The following is a 27,500-nucleotide window of genomic DNA, read 5'->3' as shown; positions in this document are numbered from 1 at the left end:
GAGTATATAGTGCTATATTCGCGAACATTTGCGAATTCGTGAATATGCGATATTCGCGAATAAAATTCGCATTGCGAATATTCGCGAGCAACACTAGTGCCTGAGCCAGAGTGCACCCTTCCTGGGTACACTTGTCTGGGAGGTCCGCTTGAGACCTCCAGAGGCTAGGGAACAAGGCTGGGCATGTGCCCGGGCCAGAGTGCACCTTACCCAGGTAGGCCTGTGTGCAAGGTCCCCGATGAGACCTCCAGAGAGACTTTTAAAAATCCCAGATGCCGGGTTCTCTGCAGGGGGACAAGGTAGCCCATGTATCTGCCACAGTGCACCTTTCCTGGGTAGGCCTGTGCAGAAGGTCCCCGAGTAGACCTGGTTCTCTCCTGGGGGATCAGGCAGCCCAAGTACCCAGACCTGGGCCCACCTTTCCTGGGCACACTTGTGTGGAAGAGTTGGGGTAGATGGAAGGCATACAGTATCCCAAAGTCGCTTCGAGTAGTCCCACTTCCAGAGAGGCGGGACTAAGCAGCCCCTGTACCCGGGCCAGAGTGCACCCTTTCTGGGTACACTTTTCTGGGAGGTCCCGGTGAGACCCCTAGAAAATCCCAGAGGCCTGGTTTTCTGAAGGGGGACAAGGTGGTCAATGTACACGGGCCAGAGTGAACCTTTCTTGGGTAGGCCTGTGTAGAAGAGGTAGGGTAGATGGAAATCATGTAGTACCCAAAAGTCACCAAAGTCACTTCCAGAGAGGGGGATTTGGCAGCCCCAGTGCCCCAGCCAGAATGCACCTTTACCAGGTAGGCGTGTGCAAAAGGTCTATGGTGAGACCTCCAGAGGGATTTGTGAAAATCCATAAGGCCTGGTTCTCTGAAGGTGGACAAGGTGGCCCCAGTGCCCGAGCTGTTCCCCGTTCGCCGTCGCCCTCAGGTGTATGTGGCAGGGGTCCCTTAGGGGGAAGAGGGATTGAGGAAGGAGCATGGAGCCCTCGTTCTTGGCGCAGATGTCAAATGGGGCGGGCTGCACTCAGTGAGCCCCGACCACGTTGCACTACCATGACGGGAGAAGCGATATCTAGCAGGCGGGGAGGAAAGGGAGTGCAAGGGGTCCGCTGCATTTTCGGTGACCCACACACGGAACCAGGAATCTAAGGGAATGCGAGTTGGAGGGCTTGACACGAAACCCTGTGGTGCAATGAAGGGGGGATCCTGTTTTCGATGTCCAGGCGACGGGCCCGTCTCGTCCGCTCCGTCGGAGAGGTGGAGCATGAGCGCACGCAATACAATCTGAAAGATGGTGAACTATGCCTGGGCAGGGGGAAGCCAGAGGAAATTCTGGTGGAGGTCCGCAGTGGTCCTGACGTGCAAAGTGGTCAAACCACATGAGCGTGCTTAGTGGAGGGGTACGCGGGTATGCGCAGGCAGCATGATCAGCCCATCATGAGTCAGGAGACATCACTCAACCAATAAGAATAATTCTCAGGCACCATATGTCAGCTAGATGAACTTTGATCTCTGTGGAAGCGACAATAGTAAGCTAGATAACTTTGACCTTTAGTGAAAACTAGTTTTCTCTACTTTCAACCAGTTTTAACTAACATTCAGTTTTTGATTAGCAGTGAATTCTAGTTTGTACAAAGGCATTCAGTAAAATCTGGTGTTTCAACAAAGGTGTTCAGTCAAAATTAGTTTTCACTAGGGAAGACCAGTTTTAAATAAAAACTAGTTTTAATTGTAACATATATATATATATATAAGATTCCTCTGATTCAGGATTATTCCCTATTTTTCTTTTTATAATATTGATCACACAGCGGTATAACTCATGCGCTTCCTCCAAATCCATCCAAGCCGTATCGCCAGAACACACCGGGGTACAGTTAATTTTTTACATTTACCAGAAGGTAATAAAGCTGATCTGAGACGTCAGAAAGTTCCCCTTGTTTTCTATTGACTCGCCTTCTTTCCTCATTCTGCCTCATTACCTTAATGGTCCTATCATTGGGAGAAGTTTTGTTGGCAGAGCATGGATTGATGTAACCCGGTATTTATAGAAAATGCGTTCGATAAACAGAATTAAACTTGCGCAGGGGAGAAAAAAGAACTTCTGTCTTCAATTCATCCAGATAAAGAATCAAGTCGAAGGAATTTTTGGTTTATCTGCAAAAAATGGCTGAATTGCAACAGCGACGTTGCTAGGAAAAAAACAGAGAAATGTTTATCTCCTGCCTGAAAGCCATTGAGGAAATACGATCTTTTGTCTCCAGCTCGCTCCTTATTATAGCACTTCCACGGCTCTTTAGAGACGTTGCTGCCATGGAAACATGGTGACCGGGGTGGGAGTGTATCGAGGTTACTATTTACATTATTTAGTTTAAAAACTTATTTTTAAAAAATTACAAAAATAGCCAATCACGGGAAACATGACAGATGGTCTACATATATAAAGAATAATTTAGCTAAGATACTTTCACCATGGAGAGTAAGTGCCTATTCACATAGCATAATTTCCGCTTGCAGAATTCCGCCTCAAATTAAAGCCCATAGATATCTATGGGATTCCGCATTCCCGTTCCCACTTCTGAGTTTCCGCTTGCGAAATTCCGCCTCAAATTAAAGCCCATAGACTTCTATGGGATTCCGCACTCCCGTTCACACTTCTGAGTTTCCGCTTGCGGAATTCCGTGTGAATATCCCTCCAGAAGTGGTTTCCAAGCATGGGGATAGGTAACAGTCTATGAGTTGAGAACTTTACGATTTCCAGAATCACAGGATACTCAAACCCACTGGGGCTGCCCTTTTCATTAAAGGGGATATCCAGCCTTTTCACAAAAATAATAATATGATGTTTGGGTATGTCATACTTATTGTAATTCCCAAAAATGAATCACTATGTTTCTGTTACGCCGAGCGCTCCGGGTCCCCGCTCCTCCCCGGAGCGCTCACAGCATTCTCTTATTCGCAGCGCCCCGGTCAGACCTGCCGACCGGGTGCGCTGCGATAATGTTCCCAGCCGGGATGCGATTCACAATGCGGGACGCGCCCGCTCGCGATGCGCATTCCGACTCACTTACCAGACCCGTTCCCCGTCTGTGCTGTCCCGGCGCGCGCGGCCCCGCTCCTTAGGGCGCGCGCGCGCCGGGTCTTTGCGATTTAAAGGGCCGGTGCGCCACTGATTGGCGCATGAGGTTTTAATCAGTACCTTCACCTGTGCACTTCCCTACTTATACCTCACTTCCCCTGCACTCCCTCGCCGGATCTTGTTGCCATTGTGCCAGTGAAAGCGTTTCCTTGTGTGTTCCTAGCCTGTGTTCCAGACCTCCTGCCGTTGCCCCTGACTACGATCCTTGCTGCCTGCCCTGACCTTCTGCTACGTCCGACCTTGCTCTTGTCTACTCCCTTGTACCGCGCTTATCTCAGCAGTCAGAGAGGTTGAGCTGTTGCCGGTGGATACGACCTGGTTGCTACCGCCACTGCAAGACCATCCCGCTTTGCGGCGGGCTCTGGTGAATACCAGTAGCAACTTAGAACCGGTCCACCGACACGGTCTACGCCAATCCCTCTCTGGCACAGAAGATCCACCTCCAGCCAGCCGAAGCGCGACAGTAGATCCGGCCATGGATCCCGCTGAGGTCCCGCTGCCAGTTGTCGCTGACCTCACCACGGTGGTCGCCCAGCAGTCGCAACAGATAGCGCAACAAGGCCACCAGCTGTCTCAACTGACCGTGATGCTACAGCAGCTACTACCACAGCTTCAACAATCATCTCCTCCGCCAGCTCCTGCACCTCCTCCGCAGCGAGTGGCCGCATCCAGCCTCCGATTATCTTTGCTGGACAAATTTGATGGGGACTCTAAATTTTGCCGTGGTTTTCTCTCACAATGTTCCCTGCATTTGGAGATGATGTCGGACCAGTTTCCAACTGAAAGGTCAAAGGTGGCTTTCGTAGTCAGCCTTCTGTCTGGGAAAGCCCTGTCATGGGCCACACCGCTCTGGGACCGCAATGATCCTGTCACTGCCTCTGTACACTCTTTCTTCACGGAGATTGGAAGTGTCTTCGAGGAACCTGCCCGAGCCTCTTCTGCCGAGACTGCCCTGCTGAACCTGGCCCAGGGTAATTCTTCTGTTGGCGAGTACGCCATCCAATTCCGTACTCTCGCCTCCGAATTGTCCTGGAATAACGAGGCCCTCTGCGCGACCTTTAAAAAAGGCCTATCCAGTAACATCAAAGATGTGCTGGCCGCACGAGAAATCCCTGCTAACCTGCATGAACTTATTCATCTTGCCACCCGCATTGACATGCGTTTTTCCGAAAGGCGTCAGGAGCTCCGCCAGGATATGGGCTTTGTTTGCACGAGGCGGTTTCTCTCCCCGGCTCCTCTCTCCTCTGGTCCCCTGCAATCCGTTCCTGTGCCTTCCACCGTGGAGGCTAAGGTCTCGCTTGACATCTCAAGAGAGGACACGACGCCGCATGGAGAACCTTTGCCTGTACTGTGCCAGTACCGAACATTTCTTGAAGGATTGTCCCATCCGACCTCCACGCCAGGAAAGACGCACGCTGACTCCGCACAAAGATGAGACAGCTCTTGATGTGAACTCTGCTTCTCCACGTCTTACTGTGCCTGTGCGGATTTCTTCTTCTACCTTCTCCTTCTCAGCTATGGCCTTCTTGGATTCCGGATCTGCAGGAAATTTTATTTTGGCCTCTTTCATCAACAGGTTCAACATCCCGGTGACCAGTCTCGCCAGACCCCTCTACATCGCCTCTGTTAATAATGAAAGATTGGACTGTACTGTGCGTTACCGCATGGACCCCCTCTTAATGTGCATCGGACCCCATCACGAAAAAATTTAATTTCTGGTCCTCTCTAACTGCACTTCGGAAATTCTTCTCGGATTACCGTGGCTTCAATGCCATTTCCCAACCCTCGATTGGACCACCGGGGAAATCAAGAACTGGGGTACTTCTTGCCACAAGGACTGTCTTAAGCCTGCTCCCTGTACTATCAGTCAAGACCCTGTGGTTCCTCCGTTATCTGGTCTGCCCAAGGCCTATCTGGATTATGCTGATGTTTTTTGCAAAAAACAAGCAGAGACTTTGCCTCCTCACAGGCCTTATGACTGTCCTATTGACCTCCTCCCTGGTACTACTCCACCCCGGGGCAGAATCTATCCTCTGTCTGCTCCGGAAACTCAAGCCATGTCGGAGTACATCCAAGAGAATTTAAAAAAGGGGTTTATCCGCAAGTCTTCCTCCCCTGCCGGAGCTGGATTTTTTTTTAGTTTCCAAAAAAGACGGCTCCCTACGCCCTTGCATTGATTACCGTGGACTTAATAAAATCACTGTAAAAAAACGCTATCCCCTACCTCTTATCTCGGAACTCTTTGACCGCCTACGAGGCGCCCACATCTTTACCAAGCTGGACTTAAGAGGTGCATATAATCTCATCCGCATCAGGGAGGGGGACGAGTGGAAGACCGCATTTAACACCAGAGATGGACACTTTGAATATCTAGTTATGCCCTTTGGGCTTTGCAACGCCCCTGCCGTCTTCCAAGACTTTGTAAATGAAATTTTTTGTGATCTTCTATATACCTGTGTTGTGGTTTACCTAGACGATATTCTGATTTTTTTCTGCTAACCTAGAAGAACACCGCCAGCATGTCCGCATGGTTCTTCAGAGACTTCGGGACAATCAATTATATGCCAAAATGGAAAAATGTCTCTTTGAATGTCAATCTCTTCCTTTCCTAGGATACTTAGTCTCTGGCCAGGGACTACAAATGGACCCAGATAAACTATCAGCCGTATTGGATTGGCCACGCCCCTCCGGACTCCGTGCTATCCAACGTTTTTTGGGGTTTGCCAATTATTACAGACAATTTATTCCGCACTTTTCTACTATTGTGGCTCCTATCGTGGCCCTAACCAAGAAAAACGCCAACCCTAAGTCCTGGCCTCCTCAAGCGGAAGACGCATTCAATCATCTCAAGACTGCCTTTTCTTCTGCTCCCGTACTCTCCAGACCTGATCCATCTAAACCCTTCTCATTGGAGGTAGACACCTCCTCGGTGGGAGCTGGAGCAGTACTCCTACAAAAAAATTCTTCCGGGCATGCTGTTACTTGTGGTTTCTTTTCTAGGACCTTCTCTCCGGCGGAGAAAAACTACTCCATTGGTGATCGAGAATTACTGGCCATAAAATTGTCGCTTAAGGAATGGAGGCACCTGCTGGAGGGATCCAAATATCCAGTTATTATATACACTGATCACAAGAATCTCTCTTATCTTCAGTCTGCCCAACGGCTGAACCCTCGCCAGGCTAGGTGGTCGTTGTTCTTTGCCCGTTTTAACTTTGAAATTCATTTTCGCCCTGCTGACAAGAACATTAGGGCTGATGCCCTCTCTCGTTCATCGGATGCCTCTGAAGTGGAAGCTTCCCCGCAACACATTATTCCTCCGGACTGTCTGATCTCCACTTCTCCAGCTTCCATCAGACAAACTCCTCCAGGGAAGACCTTCGTTCCTCCACGCCAGCGCCTCAGGATTCTCAGGTGGGGACACTCCTCACACCTCGCAGGCCATGCTGGCATCAAAAAATCCATCCAGCTCATCTCTCGATTTTATTGGTGGCCTACCCTGGAAGCTGATGTTGTTGATTTCGTGCGGGCTTGTACAGTCTGTGCCCGGGACAAGACCCCTCGCCAGAAGCCTGCTGGTCTCCTCCATCCTCTGCCTGTTCCTGAACGACCATGGTCTCAGATTGGTATGGACTTTATTACTGACTTACCTTTATCCCATGGCAACACAGTTATTTGGGTGGTCGTTGATCGATTCTCCAAGATGGCACATTTTATCCCTCTTCCAGGTCTTCCTTCTGCGCCTCAGTTGGCGAAACAATTTTTTATACACATTTTTCGCCTTCATGGGCTGCCCACATATATCGTCTTGGATAGAGGCGTTCAATTTGTGTCTAAATTCTTGAGGGCCCTCTGCAATCCGCTCAAAATAAATAAAAATTCTCATCTTCTTATCATCCCCAATCCAATGGGCAAGTAGAAAGAATTAATCAGGTTCTGGGTGACTATTTGCGACATTTTGTTTCCTCCCGCCAGGATGACTGGACAGATCTTCTACCATGGGCCGAATTCTCGTACAGTTTCAGAGTCTCCGAATCTTCCGTTAAATCCCCATTCTTCGTGGTGTACGGCCGTCACCCTCTTCCCCCCTTCCCACTCCCATGCCCTCTGGTTTGCCCGCTGTTGATGAGGTGACTCGGGACCTCTCCACCATATGGAAAGAGACTCAAAATTCTCTCTTACAGGCTTCATCCCGGATGAAAAAACATGCCGATAGGAAAAGAAGAATTCCCCCCATTTTTTCTCCCGGAGACAAAGTATGGCTCTCTGCCAAGTATGTCCGCTTTCGTGTCCCCAGTTATAAACTGGGACCACGTTATCTTGGTCCTTTCAAAATCAAGTGCCAGATCAACCCTGTCTCTTACAAACTCATTCTTCCTCCTTCTCTCCGTATTCCCAATGCTTTCCAAGTCTCTCTCCTTAAACCACTCATCCTTAACCGCTTCTCTCCCAAAGTTGTTTCTCCCACTCCAGTTTCCGGGTCTTCTGACGTTTTTTCTGTGAAAGAAATTCTGGCATCCAAGACGGTCAGAGGAAAAAAAATAATTTTTGGTTGATTGGGAGAATTGCGGCCCAGAGGAGAGATCATGGGAACCTGAGGACAACATCCTGGACAAGAATCTTATCCTCAAATTCTCAGGTTCCAAAAAGAGGGGGAGACCCAAGGGGGGGGGGGTACTGTTACGCCGAGCACTCCGGGTCCCTGCTCCTCCCCGGAGCGCTCACAGCGTTCTCTTAATCGCAGCGCCCCGGTCAGACCTGCCGACCGGGTGCGCTGCGATAATGTTCCCAGCCGGGATGCGATTCGCGATGCGGGACGCGCCCGCTCGCGATGCGCATTCCGACTCACTTACCAGACCCGTTCCCCGTCTGTGCTGTCCCGGCGCGCGCGGCCCCGCTCCTTAGGGCGCGCGCGCGCCGGGTCTTTGCGATTTAAAGGGCCGGTGCGCCACTGATTGGCGCACGAGGTTTTAATCAGTACCTTCACCTGTGCACTTCCCTACTTATACCTCACTTCCCCTGCACTCCCTCTCCGGATCTTGTTGCCATTGTGCCAGTGAAAGCATTTCCTTGTGTGTTCCTAGCCTGTGTTCCAGACCTCCTGCCGTTGCCCCTGACTACGATCCTTGCTGCCTGCCCTGACCTTCTGCTACGTCCGACCTTGCTCTTGTCTACTCCCTTGTACCGCCTTGTACCGCGCTTATCTCAGCAGTCACAAAGGTTGAGCCGTTGCCGGTGGATACGACCTGGCTGCTACCGCTGCTGCAAGACCATCCCGCTTTGCGGCGGGCTCTGGTGAATACCAGTAGCAACTTAGAACCGGTCCACTGACACGGTCCACGCCAATCCCTCTCTGGCACAGAGGATCCACCTCCATCCAGCCGAATCGCAACAGTTTCATAGCATAATAGCATGATTTTGGCCATTTTGTTGTATGTTTTAAATAGACCACAGTGTATTCTAAAGTTCTCCTATTCAAGTGCCAGTCTGGTAGTTGAATTCTTGTTTTCTCTTTAGATATTTATGGCTGTTTAGATAAGGCAGATAAGGGGGCTATTTACATTCTGTAGACATTCACACATCTGTGTTAGAGAATCATCCATTGTATCTTTCCCATGAATGTGAAAGTGTTGAAAATGTTGGTGACTCTGTCTGGAGAAACCATGTTTTGATTACATATATATATATATATATATATATATATATATATATGTCAAAAATAATCCCTGAATTTATAATATAGTGCTCCATACGTCAAGTGTGGAATGTGGGTTTAAAACCAACATTGGCTAGTTAACCCTTAATGGTAATGATGCTAATTGCTTATGCAATAGCACCCCCTAGTGTATGAGTAGTTACACTGACAGGAAAGGCATTATGGGCTATATTCTCAATGGATTCTGGGTATTATAGTTATGTCATAGTCATTACCATATGTACACGCCCAACCTACATTCATTGGGGAATTCCAATTTAGGATGGTGTGTCTAACCAATTAAAAAGTCTGGTAAACCAGATGTTAGGGGCTGTAGAGAACACACAAAGACACAGGAAAGAGGTCCAACAAGGTGGAATAGCCATGTGAGATCCCAACAAGCCAGACTGATCACACGGTACCAGACCAATGGCTATCCATGACGATGAGATGGATCGTTCAGTGTTCCTAAGAGCAGAAGCGAAGTTCTTACATAGACTTGGTAAGAGACAGAAAAATGGTTAAAGTCATTTAATTAAGACCAATTTGGATAATGTGGATGGAATTATACCATTTAGATTGGCAAATAAATTTACTAAATAAAATAATTAATTATCTCAATATTGAGATTATAGTTTTAGGATATTGTGAGACTTCATTCCACCTGCAGAAGAATCAAGACTCACAATCTATCAAAGCATTAAATAATTGCTTAGATTTTGATAGAATTCCTACTCGCCAAGCTAAGTGTTATAAGTATATTTTCCACACAGGAAACTTGTTTCAAGTTCTTCCTCCTAAAATATTGTCTAGCGAGATCATAAAACTCTGCTATTTGTCTCAATGCTCAATGTCTTACCAAGATCATGTATAGAAAATAGTCCAGAATGGGGCGGAAGTATATTACATTTCTTCCATATTCATATCCTTTGATGGATTTGCCCATTCTTGGAGTCATGTGATGTGTAGTTGGTTAGAAGTGGGCAAGGAGTGTATTTAGCATTCCAGATTGATGTCTATGATTAGATATTGCCCATCTTGATATCATAAAGTTTCCTCTGAACACAGTGATATGTAACCTTTTTCTTATATGATATTCCTAACCTAGTAGCTTTTGTTTTATTGTAACAAGTTACTTACTACTCACATGTATTGTTCTACTATATGTAGTCAATTTACAAGCTTGTAGTGTTTACTAATATATCTAACTGATATTACTTTGCATATATCATTGTGTTTATTACTCATTTATGTTTATAATCTTATAATCAATAAATCTGCATACTCTTATAATACCTGTGTATTATTGTATATTGCAAAACTACATTTTTAAGCGTCAATGTCATCCCGTCATAAAAATAACTTGTTGATATCTGAGGAAATAGTTGGACTCAGATGTGAATTTTATTGATTGGCTTTGTCTACAATTCATTAGGTCATAATTTTGATATTTTTGATAATTTTCAATGTATTTTTTATTTTTCGTAATTAATATTTTTATGACTATAATTCATAATTGAGTTATTACCGCACGACAAGATGGAGGGACCATTAATGTCAGATTTAGATTGAAGACTTGGGAAAATCCCGAGATGTCTGCTGTGTGTGTATGCTAGATGTTGAAATCTAATCCAGCTAACTATCTTTATTGGCCATTAGTTGGAGAGATGCCTTGACATGATATTTCTATATCTTAGGTAATGGTTGCTAATTTTTAAGAAAATATTTGCGCAACTCATGGACAAGAGTGCCTTCTCTGGTCAGTGAAATAGTTAGATCTGGGCGAGACAAGGGCCTAGCATGTTTTTGTTCTAGAGATGTAATTGTTTAATTTCTTATCTGATCAAGATAAGGGAGCCTTGTTTTAAACTGTAGTGGTGAGACGAAGGGGGTCGTCATCTTTTGTTCCTTCTTTGGAGAGCATCCCGGATTATCTTTCTTTGACCGCTGAGTGAACAGGCTGATCCCATCCAACTTGCTTGACCCACTGGCATTTCTACTTTGTGGTAACTATATAAGAACTTTAATATCTTTTGATTGTTGTTGGCTATTCTATAGCAGGGAGAGTTTGTACTTAAGGTAATTCATATTTTCCTACCCATAACTTGTGGATGAATTTATAGATTTCTGTCCAGGTATAACTTTAGTGAATCTGCAGACACTGACATCTATCTGAACAGAATAACTTTAATTGTACTTGTGAATTCATATTTCCCAATATGAAATTATAGAATTGGTAACGGACATTCCCCTCTGCATAGCCATCAATAATTTATATGTTATCATTAATCAAGACAAAGTTTCATTCATAATATCTCCAAGTGGGAAAATCACTGTTGCGTGTATTAACATATCTTGTATTTACCATATTTTTCGCCGTATAAGAGGCACTTTTTCTTCCCCTGGGGGGGGGGGAAAGTTGGTGCGTCTTATACGGCGAATACACACCTATCGCCGCGGTCCCTGCGGCCATCAACGGCCGGGACCCGTGGCTAATACAGGACATCACCGAGCGGTGATGCCTGGTATTAACCCTTCAGACGCGGCGATCAAAGCTGACCGCCGCATCTGAAGGGAAAGCGACACTAACCCGGCTGCACAGTCGGGCTGTTCAGGTCCGCCACGGTGAAATTGCGGCGTCCCGAACAGGTTACAGGACACTGGGAGGGACCTTACCTGCCTCCTCGGTGTCTGCTCCGTGCCGGGATCCCCTGCATGGCCGGCACTCTCCTTCAACATCATCACGTCGTCGCGCACGCCGTCCCGTCATCCAATAGGAGCGGCGTGCATAGCGACGTGATGACGGCGACGGAGAGCGTGGATCCCGCGGAAGAACACGTCCGGAGCGACGGGGACACCCCGGGGACGGGGCGACAGTGAGGGAGGGCGACATCCAGGGCAGCGGTGACAAGTCCGGAGCGGCGGGGACACGTTAGTACTGCCTCCTATACCAGTATTCTTCAACCTGCGGACCTCCAGATGTTGCAAAACTACAACTCCCAGCATGCCCGGACAGCCAACGGCTCTCATATTTTTATTTTTGAGAGATAACTTTTATTACTTGATCTTCCTCGCGTATAAATTATACGACAGGTGGGGGGGGGGGGGGGGGAAGAAAAAAGTATACTTACTTAACCCCAGTCCTACGCAGCTCCCTTTGCCTCCATCCAGATCATGTCTCTTCTTCCTGCTACTAAGATGATTTTTTGCAGGACATGGTGTCTCAGCTAACGACTGAATAAGGCTGGGTTCACATATGGTAACATAGTTCATAAGGTTGAAAAAAGACCAGAGTCCATCAAGTTCAACCTATAACCCTAATGAGTCCCTACTGAGTTGATCCAGAGGAAGCAAAAGACAAAACAAACTCATACTAGGGGAAAACATTATTTCCCACTCCAAATATGGCATCAGAATAAATCCCTGGATCAATGTTCTGTCCCTATAAATCTAATATACATAATCTGTAATGTTAATATTCTCCAAAAATGCATCCAGACCCTTTTTGAACTCTTTTACAGAGTTCACCATGACCACCTCCTCAGGCAGAGAATTCCACAGTCTCACTGCTCTTACAGTAAAGAACCCCCGTCTGTGCTGGTGTAGAAACCTTCTTTCCTCTAGACGTAGAGGATGCCCCCTTGTTATAGATACAGTCCTGGGTATAAATAGATCATGGAGAGATCTCTGTACGGCCCCCGATATATTTATACATAGTTATTAGGTCGCCCCTAAGCCTTCTTTTTTCTAAACTAAATTGCCCCAATTCTGATAATCTTTCTTGGTACTGTTGTCTTCCCATTCCCTGTATTACTCTGGTTACACGTCTTTGAACCCTCTCCAGCTCCACTATATCTTTCTTGTACACTGGTGCCCTGTACTGTACACAGTATTCCATGTGTGGTCTGACCAGTACTGTACATAGTATTCTATGTGTGGTCCGACCAGTACTGTACACAGTATTCCATGTGTGGTCTCACCAGTAATGTACACAGTATTCTATGTGTGGTCTGACTAGTACTGTACACAGTATTCTATGTGTGGTCTGACCAGTACTGTACACAGTATTCTATGTGTGGTCTGACCAGTACTGTAGACAGTATTCCATGTGTGGTCTGACCAGTACTGTACACAGTATTCTATGTGTGGTCTGACCAGTACTGTACACAGTATTCTATGTGTGGTCTGACCAGTACTGTACACAGTATTCTATGTGGGGTCTGACCAGTACTGTACACAGTATTCCATGTGTGGTCTGACCAGTACTGTACACAGTATTCTATGTGTGGTCTGACCAGTACTGTACACAGTATTCTATGTGTGGTCTGACTAGTGATTTGTACAGTGGTAGAATTATTTACTTGTTGTGGGCATCTATGCCCCTATTGATGCACCCCATGATTTTATTTGCCTTGGCAGCAGCTGCCCGAAACTAGTCACTACAGCTAAATTTATTGTTAACTAAAACTCCCAAGTCCATTTCCCAGTCATCCCAAGTGTTCTCCCATTTAATACATAATCCCAGCCCGGATTTTTCTTCCCCATGTGCATTACCTTACATTTATCAGTGTTGAACCTCATCTGCCACTTCCCAGCCCAAACCTCCAACCTATCCAGATCTATTTGTAACAGTGCCCTGTCCTCTATTGTGTTATCTACTATACACAGTGCATTGTCCTCTATAGTGTTTAGCGCTTTACAGAGTTTAGTATAATCTGCAAAGATTGCTACTTTACAATTTAACCCCTCTACAAGGTCATTAATGAAATAGCACAGGACCCAAGACAGGCCCCTGTGTTCCCCACTAGTAACAGTCACCCAATCAGAATAAGTACCATTAATAACCACCCTCTGTTTCCTATCACTGAGCCAGTTACTTACCCACTTGCACACATTCTCCCCCAGCCCAAACCTTCTCATTTTATGCACCAACCTTTTATGTGGAATCGTATGAAATGCTTTGGAAAAATCCAGATATCCGACATCCAGCAATTCCCACTGGTCCAGTCTGGAGTTCACCTCCTCATAAAAGCTGATCAGGTTAGTTTGACAGGACCGATCCCTCATAAAGCCATGCTGATATGGAGTCATCCATTTATTTTTATCAAGATATTCCAAAATAGCATCTCTAAAAAAAAACTCAAACAATTTATATACAACGGAGGTTAAACAAACAGGCCTATAATTCCCAGGGTTACTTTTTGACCCCTTTTTAAATATTGGCACCACATTTGCCATGCGCCAGTCCTGGGGAACAATCCCTGTCACTATAGAGTCCCTGAATATTAACCCCTTAACGACGAAGGACATAAATGTAGGTCCTGGTGATGCGGTACTTAACGCACGAGGACGTACATTTATGTCCTAAGCATAACCGCAGGCATCGGAGCGATGCCCGGATCATGCGTGGCAGGTCCCGGCTGTTGATCACAGCCAGGGACCCGCCGGTAATGGCGGACATCGACGATCCCGCGGATGTCCGCCATTAACCCCTCAGATGCCGAGATCAATACAGATCACGGTATCTGCAGCATCGCGGTCAATTAATTGGATGATCGGATCGCCCGCAGCGCTGCCACGGCGATCCGATCATCCAGCATGGCAGCCGGAGGTCCCCTCACCTGCCTCCGCTGTCTTCTGGGAGTCTTCTGCTCTGATATGCCTTCCCGCAGACCAGAGCAGAAGATGACCGATAACCCTGATCAGTGCTGTGTCCTATACATAGCACTGAACAGGATTAGCAATCAAATGATTGCTTTAAATAATCCCCTATGGGGACTATTAAAGTGTAAAAATAAAAGTAAAAAAATTAAGTAAAAAAAATTTGAAAAACCCCCTCCACTAATAAAAACTTAAATTGCCCCATTTTCCCTATTTCACCCCCAAAAAGTGTTTAAAAAATATTTTATATACATATTTGGTATCGCCACGTGCGTTAATGATACTGTACGGTGTACGGCGTGAACGGAAAAAAAAAAAAGTCCAAAATAGCTACTTTTTTTTATAACATTTTATTTCAAATTTTTTTTTTTATAAAAAATTTATTAAAAGTTTAATATAAGCAAATATGGTATCAATAAAAAGTACAGATCACGGCGCAAAAAATGAGCCCTCATACCGCCGCTTATACGGAAAAATGGAAAAGTTATAGGTCTTCAAAATAGGGGGATCTTAAACGTACTAACTTGGTTAAAAAGTTTGTGATTTTTTTAAGCGCAACAGTAATAGAAAAGTATGTTATCATAGGTATCATTTTAATCGTATTGACCCAAAGAATAGAGAACATACATTTTATGGTAAAGTGAGTGATGGCATTACAACGGACAACTTGTCGCGCAAAAACAAGCCCTCATACTAGTCTGTAGATGAAAATATAAAAGAGTTATGATTTTTTGAAGGCGAGGAAGAAAAAATGAAAATGTAAAAATAAATTTCTACGTCCTTAAGGCCAAAATGGGCTGCGTCCTTAAGGGGTTAAAAATAGAGGTCTGTCTATTACATTACTTAATTCCTTTAGAACATGGGGGTCAATGCCATCTGGACCTGGGGATTTGTCTATTTTGATTTTTTGTAGGCGGCACTGTACTTCTTCCTGGGTTAGACAAGTGACCTGTGCTTCTTCCTGGGTTAGACAGGTGACCTGTACTGGGGAGTTTACCTTATCTCGCTGTATTTCACCTGGCATTTCATTTTCCTCAGTGAATACAGTGGAGAAGAATTTGTTTAATATATTTGCTTTTTCCTGATCCCCGTTTATAATTTCTTCCTCATCATTTTTTAAAGGGCCAACACTTAAATTTTTGACCTTTTTGCTATTTATATAGTTAAAGAACATTTTGGGGTTAGTTTTACTCTTTGGCAATGAGTTTTTCTGTCTCTATTTTTGCGGCTTTTATCTGTTTTTAACATATTTTACATTTTTCTCTATAGCTTTTAAATGCTTCTTCACTGTTGTCCTGTTTTAGTAGTTTAAATGCTTTATTTTTGTCATTTATTGCCCCCTTAATATTTTATTCATCCATATTGGTTATCTTTTATTTCTGACCCTTTTATTCCCATAAGGTATATACATTTTTAAAAGTCTCCCATTTAGTGTCAGTATTTAAGGGCTTCTCTGAGTTGATCAAACTTTGCTTCCTAAAGTTCATTATTTTTGTGGCCCCTCGAGAGATTCCCTTATTGAAGAACAAGTTATAATGTATTATATTATGATTACTATTTCCTAGGTGTCCTTCTACCTGCACATTAGTTACTCTGTCAGGTCTGTGGGTTAATATTAAGTCTAGTAGGGCGCCGCCTCTGGTTGGGCCCTGGACCATTTGGGACAGATAATTGTCTTTAGCTATAGTCAGAAACCTGTTTCCTTTATGAGATTCACAGGTCTCAGTCTCCCAGTTTATATCAGGATAGGTAAAGTCCCCATTATTATCACCTCATTCTGATTTGCTGCCTTGTTTATTTGCCTCAGTAATTGATCTTCTGCCTCTTCCATTATGTTTGGTGGCTTATAACAAACCCCTATCAGAATTTTTTTATTTTATCTCCATATATTTCTACCCAAAATGACTCCACATTATCGTTTCCCTCCTTTATATCCTCCCGCAGTGCGGCCTTCAGACTGGACTTTACATAAAGACAAACTCCTACCCCTTTCCATTTGGTACCATGTTTCCTGAATAGACTATAACCCTGTATGTTCCCCGCCCAGTCACAACTATCGTCCAACCAAGTATCTGTTATACCCACTATGTCATAATCCTCCTCAGACATTTTCTACTCCAGTTCGTCAGTTTTATTGGTCAAACTTCTGGCATTCTGATGCCTATCCCTATTAACTATTCTAACCTCTCCCTCTGCTCCACCCCCAGGTACATTAATAAGTCCCCCTCTCTATCTACACTATCTTCCCCCTCTATGTAGTAGGTTCCCTCCCCCCCAGTACTTAGTTTAAACACTCCTCCACACGTCTAGCCATCTTCTCCCCAAGCACAGCTGCCCCCTCTCCATTGAGGTGCAGCCCGTCCCTACGGTAGAGCCGGTAACCGACAGCGAAGTCGGCCCAGGTCTCCATGAACCCAAACCCCTCTTTCCTACACCAGCTTCTGAGCCACTTGTTTACCTCCCTAATCTCCTGCTGCCTCTCTGCTGTGGCTCGTGGTACAAGTAATATTTCAGAAAATATTACCTTGGAGGTCCTTGTCTTAAGCTTGCGGCCTAAGTCCCTGAAATCATTTTTAAGGACACTCCACCTACCTCTTACTTTGTCATTAGTGCCAATATGTACCATGACTGCTGGGTCCTCTCCAGCCCCACCCAGCAACCTGTCAACCCGATCCGCGATGTGCCGAACTCGAGCTCCAGGAAAACAACACACTGTTCAGCGATCCCGGTCTTTGTGACAGATCGCCCTGTCTGTCCCCCTTATAACATAGTCCCCCACTACCAGTCCCTGTCTGGCCTGCCCGGCACTCCTGCCTCACTTCTTACAGGAGCAAACACCCCCTGGTGGTCAGAGGCAGAGTCCTGTTGCAGTACTGCTAGCTCTGAAATGGCATCCCCCTCATCTGCCAATGGGGAAAACTTGTTGGAGTGTGCCAGATCAGGACTAGCCTCCCTGACACTTTTCCTTCTACCCCGTTTTCTAATTTTAACCCAGCTAACTGCCTAACCTTCCTGTACCTCCGTCCCACTATCCTCCCCCACCTCTACCCCAGAGAGTACTTGCTCAGTGAGCAGGAGACTCCTCTCCAAGTTTTCAATGTGTCTCAGTGTTGCCAGTTGCTCCTCTTGATCCAGGATCTGAGCTTCCAAATGAACAACTCGCACAACAATATGCACCCTCAAACTGCTGTTCAAGGATTGCCTACATTGGGCAAGATGCTGGACTACCTTTTCCAACATGGAGGCCATACTAGATTTGGGGATTGCAAAGATTAACAGTAAAAAAAAAAAAAAAGTAAGAAAACAATCAAATATTTGAATTTAAACTCCCTGAATTTAAAGTCCCTTAATTTTAAGTCCCTCTCACTTTCTCACTTTTATACTACACTCACTTGTATACTTCACACAGACACACAATCGCTAGCTCAACAATCGCTTAGTGTACTTGCTTTATATTTACCATTTCCACTGCCTGGAAATGAATGCAAATGGCTAGCTGTCCGGCACAGTTTCCCTCCGGCATGCACCGGAGCGAAACTGATGCTAGAATTGATCCCATTACTTTCAATGGAACAGTTCACAATCATCCAGCATCTCAATTTTGACGACAGACGGTTGGACACGCCGGAGGGCACTACACAGGAAACAATGGACGCCGGATTCCATACAACTGATAACAACTTGTCATTAGTTGTGGCATCAGTTGCGTAGAGATGTAGGGAGAGTTCACCTATGCCGGATGCCAAACATAAGTGAACCCAGCATAAAATGTGAAACCGGTAATTGGCTGAGCCAGCAGGTCCTGCTCAAAGTGTTTGTCTCAGAAGCAGGAAGAAGAGAGAAGATTGGAGGTCCGAACAGTGGCACCAATGTATACCATAAATTTGGATACTTAGTTTTCAATTGGTATGGAGCCGAAACAGAGAAGTCAGGTATGAAAATAGAGGATAGGATATATCAAACCAGAAGATGAGATGAAAGCAGAACAAGAAGATGGAACATGGGTCAATACTAGAAGGTTTATACACTAAGTAAGTCTGTTTTAAAACTTCAACTCCAAGCATGCCCGGACAGCCAACGGTGCCCCCCTCCCTCCCCCCAATAAGAGGGTGCTCTAGGCAGCAGCCTATTTTTCCTATAGGCAGAGCCAGCCCAGAATAGTGGTAGCATTGATGACCCAGGGATACTGTTAGGAGGCCCTTAGAGAAAGGGTTCCCATGCCTTGTTGGTCCAAACTCTACAGGATCCTTGCCCAAGGGAATTGCATTGTCAATAAGGATCAGAGTATAGATTTAAGGGTCTTGGAGAACCAGACAAAATAAGCACCAAATCTTCCTGCCGTGGTGGGAAATAATAGGTGTCAGCAGAAAGAACTTTGGTAAGACAGGAAAGAACTGCACAACTTCCTCTGTAGCATACAGCAACTGACAAGTACTGGAAGGGTTAAGATTTTTTTAATAGAAGTAAATCTGTTTAACTTTCTGGAGCCAGTTGATATGAAAAAAAAATAGTTTTCCACCAGAGTACCCCTTTAAGATACGGTTGTGCATACAGTATGTACATGACGTGTTTGAGACGTTAACATTCCCAGAGAGAAATTCCAAGAAAAATGCATTATGTGTTACTTTAGGACAGGACACCTTATAATGTCGAGAAAATGTGCAATACTGATAATTAGCATGAAATATATATATATTCACGCTTTAAATATTTCAGGAGGACTGTACTTGGGTATTGAATGGTCATATTTACTTGAATTTTCTTTCCCAAGATGTTTTCTGAGAATTTACACGTCTCGATAATGTATGAGCGGCGTTTCATAGGGACGTTCGATGAATTATACATTCCCGCTTAACTTTTATCCAAAACCCGTCAGTCACAGATCTGGATTTAGCTTAATTGCTCAGTGGGAGGATGTTCTCTTGGCTTTGTTTGTCAAATATGTTGGAGAGACGGGAAAGTATGGAAAGATGGGAAACAGAAGAGACGGAAGATAGGAGACACAGGGCAGAAGGGATATTAGATGAGAGATACATGTGCAATAAAAAAAGTAAAAATCTAATGCAAGGATTTGTTAAAACTTTATTCACCTTCTCAGTAGATTTAAAGGGAACAAGACATCTTATCTCCGTCCAAAGGATAGCGGATAAGATGTCTGATCACAGGGGTCTGCCACTGGGACCCCTGCGATCTCTGTGCAGCAGATGGCATTCATTTAGAATACTGGGTGTGGGACATTCACAGCCACACCCCTTATGACATGATGTCACTTCCCCTACCTTAGACTTGCATTGAGGGGGGCATGACGGCATGAGGGACGTGGCATTGACATCACGACCCCTGCCACCTGCTTGAAGCATTTGGAACAAAATGTTCCCTTTAACATTTTGCTGCAAGTGAATGGGACCTGAGTTGTAATTACCCAGTATGGCCACTACACTATGTACAGTGCTGTGTGCTCCCAGCTCTGTCTTACTTGGTATGCTGTGGCTCTGGTAAATAGTTAATCAGCGCTGGTGCTGGGTTTCGGCACCATCTCATATTGATGACATTTCCATAGAAAATCCCTTTAAGTCACCCCAGCATATATTGAGACAGTGCAGTCAAACTAACTTGTATCCTACATTAGAGGCCACAAGAGAAACTTCAACAAGCTTTTCCCTTTCAAAAATGATAGTGCCATTCATGGTGTAAAGTGTTTTTTGGGGCACAGTGTATTGCAGTATTATATTCAGAGGGAAAGTATGTAAAGCTATCAGTTTTTAATGGGCCACAGTTTGTTGCAGTATTACAGTATATTTAAGGGTAGAGTGTGTGTAGAGTGTGTGTCGGTATTTAGAGATAATATAATAGAGAGAGAATCTAGAGACTTTGGAGTAAAAAAAACTCGGCAGAGAAGAGACATAGCTGGAGGAAGTATTTAAGGAAAAATAAAAGTTGCAGAAGAGGAAGAGGGTTCCTGGTGTCATTCCCTATTGATCAATAGGCTACAATATGCTAGGATGCAGCGTTAGAAAAGCAACCTGGACAAAAAAAAATTGAAACAGTCAGGGAGGAGAAGCCATGGCGAAAGAGAAGCATCTAGTGGAGGATGAACAATTAAGGAGGCGGATGAACAACTCAAGAGGAGGATGAACAACTAGAGTGGAGGATGGACAGCTGGGGAGGAGGATGAACAGCTAAGGAGGAGGATGAACAACTATGGTGGAGGATGGACAGCTGGGGAGGAGGATGAACAGCTAAGGAGGAGGATGAACAACTAAGTAGGAGGATGAACAGCTAAGGAGAAGGATGAACAACTAAGGAGGAGGGCACACAACTAAGGAGGAGGATAAACAGCTAAGGAGGAGGGCACACAACTAAGGAGGAGGATAAACAGCTAAGGAGGAGGATTAACAACTATGGCAAAGAATGAATAACTAAGGAGGAGGATAAACAACTAAGAAGGAGGAAGAACAACTAAAGATGAGGATGAACCAGTAAGGAGGAGGATAAATATCTTAGGCTTCTTTCACACTACAAAATTCTCAGTTTTTAAACATCCGTATGAAGTTCCGTCTGAAAACCAGCTGAAAAAGGCAGTAACAAAACCCTATACGTCCTTTAGAAAATCCCATTATAGTCTATGGGATTTTCTAATAGCCGTTTGAACCCGTTATAGTCCCTTATTGATAACGGACATTATTTTGTGACGGAAGATAGTAACGGGAAAAGTAGTTTACAGAAAGAAGCCTAAGGAAGAAGATGAACCAGTAAGGAGGAGGATGAACAACTAAAGAGAAGGATGAATAACTAAAGGGGAGGATGAAACCTAAAGAGGAGGAGGAGGATAAACCAGTAAGGAGGAGGATGAATATCTAAGGAGGAGGAGGAACAACTAAAGGGGAGGATAAACAGCTAAGGAGAAGTATGAAGAGGTAAGGATAAAGAAAAGGAAAGGAGAAGATGCAATGAAGAGAGATAAAGAGCATCCAAGAGGAACCAAGAGGAAGGAGATAAAGCATCGATTAATTAGGCACTACTTAAACCCAGGGTCCCTAGTACTGTAGTGTCTCAGGACGAGACTAGCCCCTCTTTGGGAGTTGTAGTTTTGTAACAGCTGAAAGCTCACTGGTCGGAAAAACTGCAATATAGTATAATGGGTTAATTAGATCATATTCATCGCACCTCCTCTTGTAGCGCTATATATGTGCTCTCTCTGTATACTCTTTAGTTATCAAACTATTGTCTGTTACTAATGGATTTGGCCTTAGATGAAGTCACAGTTTCCGAATCCCTGTCCTGACACTCGTCCCACAGTCGCCTGTCTCATCCTCAAAGGTTGGTTAAAGCTACGATTCCTTTTCATAATGTTCCCAGAACTTCAAAAGAAACAAAAATATTGTAATGAGTAATGTTTAAAAGGATTAACAGTAACTATAAAGAGAGAAAACAGCATAAAATATAGAACAATTGCCTGTTCAGGACTATATAACTGGCCAAAGGGGGTAGTATTATAGTAGTTATATTCTTGTATACAGTAGCAGTATTATAGTAGTTATATTCTTGTATACAGGAGCAGTATTATAGTAGATATATTCTTGTATACAGGAGCAGTATTATAGTAGTTATATTCTTGTATATAGGAGGCAGCATTATAGTAGTTATATTCTTGTATATAGGAGCAGTATTATAGTAGTTATATTCTTGTATACAGGAGCAGTATTATAGTAGTTATATTCTTGTATACAGGAGCAGTATTATAGTAGTTATGTAATGAAGAGAGGAGCACCAGGCACTGTCTACTCGACTGTGAGTCAAATTATCCTGTCCGGACTATCCGGGGTGTGTAACCTGCTGCACTAGGTGCTGTGGGGAGCGTCTACGTCTGTTAAAGAGCAAAGTCTTTCATACAATGGCAAGTAGAAATGAAGATAGACGGACGACTCACCCAGGTAGCAAAATTTTCTTCTTTATTCAGAGCTTGCAGCTTAAAATAACAGCAGGTTCAGGGGGGTCTGTCAGCAGGAACGCAGGGCTGTGGAGTGCAACGACCGTATTGCTTCGGACTGAAGCTTCTTCCGGCCTCCAACCGGTTGGAGGCCAGAAGAAGCTTCAGTCCGAAGCGATACGGTCGTTGCACTCCACAGCCCTGCGTTCCTGCTGACAGACCCCCCTGAACCTGCTGTTATTTTAAGCTGCAAGCTCTGAATAAAGAAGAACATTTTGCTACCTGGGTGAGTCGTCCGTCTATCTTCATTTCTACTTGCCATTGTATTATAGTAGTTATATTCTTGTATATAGAGGCAGTATTATAGTAGTTATATTCTTGTATATAGGAGCAGTATTATAGTAGTTATATTGTTGTATATAGGAGCAGTATTATAGTAGTTATATTCTTGTATATAGGAGCAGTATTATAGTAGATATATTCTTGTATATAGGAGCAGTATTATAGTAGTTATATTATTTATATAGGAGGCAGTGTTATAGTAGTTATATTCTTGTATATAGGAGGCAGTATTATAGTACTTATATTCTTGTATATAGGAGTAGTATTATAGTAGTTATATTCTTGTATATAGGGGCAGTATTATAGTAGTTATATTCTTGTATATAGGAGCAGTATTATAGTAGTTATATTCTGGTATATAGGGGCAGTATTATAGTAGTTATATTCTCGTATATAGGAGCAGTATTATAGTAGTTATATTCTTGTATATAGAGGCAGTATTATAGTAGTTATATTCTTGTATATAGGAGCAGTATTATAGTAGTTATATTGTTGTATATAGGAGCAGTATTATAGTAGTTATATTCTTGTATATAGGAGCAGTATTATAGTAGATATATTCTTGTATATAGGAGCAGTATTATAGTAGTTATATTATTTATATAGGAGGCAGTGTTATAGTAGTTATATTCTTGTATATAGGAGCAGTATTATAGTAGTTATATTCTTGTATATAGGAGGCAGTATTATAGTAGTTATATTCTTGTATATAGGAGCAGTATTATAGTAGTTATATTCTTGTATATAGGAGCAGTATTATAGTAGTTATATTCTTGTATATAGGAGCAGTATTATAGTAGATATATTCTTGTATATAGGAGCAGTATTATAGTAGTTATATTATTTATATAGGAGGCAGTGTTATAGTAGTTATATTCTTGTATATAGGAGCAGTATTATAGTAGTTATATTCTTGTATATAGGAGGCAGTATTATAGTACTTATATTCTTGTATATAGGAGTAGTATTATAGTAGTTATATTCTTGTATATAGGAGCAGTATTATAGTAGTTATATTCTTGTATATAGGAGCAGTATTATAGTAGATATATTCTTGTATATAGGAGCAGTATTATAGTAGTTATATTCTTTATATAGGAGGCAGCGTTATAGTAGTTATATTCTTGTATATAGGAGCAGTATTATAGTAGTTATATTCTTGTATATAGGAGGCAGTATTATAGTAGTTATATTCTTGTATATAGGAGCAGTATTATAGTAGTTATATTCTTGTATATAGGAACAGTATTATAGTAATTATATTCTTGTATATAGGAGGCAGTATTATAGTAGTTATATTCTTGTATATAGGAGGCAATATTATAGTAGTTATATTCTCGTACATTCAGAACAATATTATAGCTGTACATTTAGACACATTTATCAAACTGTGTAAGAGAAAAAGTGGAGTGATTTTCCCACAACAACCAATCACAGCTCAGCTTTCACTTTACCAGAGCTCATTATCTGAGCTGTGATTGGTCGCTTAGGGAAAATCGCTCCACTTTTTCTCTCGCACAGTTTGATGATAAATCTCCCGCACTGTTAGCATCTAATAATGAAGTAGGTAGTGTTCAGTATGTGCAGTATTCTAATGACTAGTTCTCCATATCCTGGGTCATAACTATTCTGTAATATAAACTTTTTTTTCATTTGACTCTTCCCCGTCACCTGCTCACCCTCACGTGTATTTCTCTCCCTCCGGTTTTTGCGCCCCGTGTATTCCTCTCCATGGCGGAGGTTTTCTTCCATACAGTGAAGTTTGTCATCATGAAAAATTCAAACCTACAGTTAGAATGGAAAATAAAGACTCTGGTCCCAAGAGCTTTCCGTCCAAAGTAAAGTGGCTGAAAAAGAAATCTTGTTTCCTTCTGGGAAAAGACTTTAAGGAGCAGAAGTCAGAGACGGATCCTTTGTAATAAGTGTCTGCGCGGATTTCCTGAGTAGGACTGTGCGTCTGTCATAGGAAACAGAATATTTGGCTCTCCATGGTGTATGACAAAGGAACGTCCATCGGGAAAATATTCAAAGGGCTGTCAAGTAGAACTCACAATTAACTACGGCCGCGGGCCCAATATTTTTGTGAAAATGTTGAGAGTTTAAAGGGTTACTCCACTGCCCAGCATTCGAAACATTTAGTACTGAACGCTAGGTGAACGTTGCGGGGGTCGTGATGTCACGGCCATGTCCCTCGTGATGTCCCGCCACACCCCCTCAATGCAAGTCTATGGGAGGGGGCATCACGCCCCCTCCCATAGACTTGCATTGAGGGGGTGTGGCGTGGCATCCCAAGGGGCATGGCCGTGAGATCAGGACCCCCGCAACGCTCCCCTAGCGTTTAGTAGTAAATGTTTTGAATGCTGGGCAGTGGAGTAACCCATTAAGTTCTGCTGTTTGCTATTGGCTATCTGCCTGTCATGTGACCTCACAGCTTAGATCTGTGTTACCCCTAATCGAGCCCTACAAGCATCACTCTATATGGCGCCATTGTAATGTGTTTAGGGTTTGTAGAGTGCAGAAGAAAGTTCACATGACCCAATACACTTAAGGAAAGGTTTCCTAATGGAACATTGCACTATAGGACAAGTCTACCTTCAAGACTAGTTCTCACTAAAAATAAACCAACCTACCCTTAAAGGGGTACTCCGGTGGAAAAAAATTTTTTTTTAATCAACTGATGCCAGAAAGTTAAACAAATTTATAAATTACTTCTATTTAAAAATCTTAAATGAGTAGTCCAGTGGTGAACCCAGTGGTGAACAACTTATCCCCTATCCTAAGGATAGGGGATAAGTTTGAGATCACGGGGGGTCCGATCGCTGGGGCCCCCTGCGCCCAGCGGTCGGACCCCCCGCGATCTCAAACTTATCCCCTATGCTTAGGATAGGGGATAAGTTTTTCACCACTGGACTACCCCTTTAATCCTTCCAGTACTTTTCAGCTGCTGTATGCTCCAGAGGAAGTTGTGTAGTTTTCTCCAGTCTGACCACAGTGCTGACTGTGCCTTCCCCAAAAATGCAATGTTTGAACACAGCCCTTGAATGGGCACTGTCAGATAAAAAAAAAAAACTTTTATGTTGTAAAGCATGTATAACCAATAGGTTTTGCAATTGCTTTCATTAGAAAATGTTCAGTTTTTCATACTGATAAAGCCAGTCAAACAACTGCCCCCCCCCCCCCCGCCTGCTTGGACACATACTAGTCCTGCTGTGTCCATGCATCATCACCTATGTCATGGACACACTTCCTTGATTGACAGCTGTGAGCGCATGGCTCAGAGCTGGAGGAAAAATCCTCCCACTGTCAGCTTGTGTCCCGCTACTGCCACTGAGAACAAGCTGGGAGTTGTAGTTTTGCTAATGCTAGGGGAGATGTGAGCAGACAGCAAACTGAGGGAGGGGGCGGAGACCTGCACAGTGAGACAACGCCCCCTCCCTTTGAGAGGAATTCAGACTATGGAGCAAAATTAAAAGTGTAATAAAAAAAAAATAAAGGTGCTAGACACATAAAAATGTAGATGTACATGGTCAGAATTAGGTACTGAGTGATATATATATATATATATATATATATATATATATATATATATATATATCTATTTTGTTGGATCTGACAGGTACGCTTAAAGGGAGGCGTATAACTAGAATTTATTCTGATACCATAGAAACAGCAGCTGCAGTATACAGATACAACTCAGAGGGGAGATATATAACTATGATAAATTCTGATCTCATAGAGATAGCAGCAGTATACACATAGAGCTCGAGAGGTGTATGATTAGAGGTGTATAACTACTATATCTTGATTCCATTGAGCTAGCAGCATTATACAGATCTGGGTAAGGAGGTGTATAACTACTATATTTACTAATCCCAGAAAGATAGCTGCAGCAGTATACAGATTGAGCTGGAGGGGAGGTGTATTACTACTTTATATCCTGATCCTATAGAGATAGCAGCAGTATATAGATAGGGCTGGTAGGGGAAGTGTATAACTAGTATGTATATATCCTGATCCCATAAAGATAGCAGCCGTATAGAGAAAGAGCTGGAGAGGAGGTGTACAACTATTTTATATCCTGATCCCATAGAGATAGCAGCAGCAGTATACAGATAGAGCTGGAGAGGAGTTGTATAGATACTAGATATCCTGATCCCATAGAGATAGCAGGATATCACATGATTTAGTTGTAGTAATGAAATGCATTGATGTATCTGTGCTAAATAGAATAATGGTGAGTGTGCATGGTATGAGCAAAAAAATGTATAATAATGGAGTGCTTCTTTAAAGGGGTACTCTACTGGAAATCATTTTTTTTCTAAATCAACTGGTGCCAGAAAGTTAAACTGATTTGTAAATTACTTCTATTAAAAAAGCATAATCCTTCCAGTACTTATCAGCTGCTGTATGATCCACAGGAAGTTCTTTTCTTTTTGAATGTCATCTTTGCCTGATGACAGTGTCCAGAGCAGGAGCAAATCCCCATAGAAAACCTCTCCTGCTCTGGACAGTTCCTAAAATGGACAGAGGTGTCAGCAGAGAGCCCTGTGGTCAGACAGAAAGGAAATTAAAAAAAATAAAAGAACTTCCTGTGGATCATACAGCAGCTGATAAGTACTGGAAGGATTAAGATTTATTTTTTAATAGAAGTAATTGACAAGTCTGTTTAACTTTCTGGTACCAGTTGATTTAAAAACAAAATGTTTTCCAGTGGAGAACCCCTTTAAGAGTTTGAGGCCCCCA

General features: G+C 43.5%; 1 long non-coding RNA gene across 1 annotated transcript in view; it reads right to left on the bottom strand.

The window, feature by feature from the left end:
- Window positions 1–21,686: 21,686 nt before the first annotated feature.
- Window positions 21,687–27,500, bottom strand: part of LOC130272788 (uncharacterized) — a 47,438-nt gene continuing 41,624 nt past the window's right edge. Inside the window, exon 3 of the long non-coding RNA XR_008843749.1 lies at window positions 21,687–21,846. This is a non-coding gene — a long non-coding RNA (uncharacterized LOC130272788). The remainder of the gene's footprint in view (window positions 21,847–27,500) is intronic.

The sequence above is a fragment of the Hyla sarda genome, chromosome 5 (assembly GCF_029499605.1).
Source record: "Hyla sarda isolate aHylSar1 chromosome 5, aHylSar1.hap1, whole genome shotgun sequence".
NCBI lineage: Eukaryota > Metazoa > Chordata > Amphibia > Anura > Hylidae > Hyla > Hyla sarda.
The sequence above is the reverse complement of the archived record's forward strand: the minus strand, read 5'-3'. Positions and strand labels throughout refer to the sequence as shown.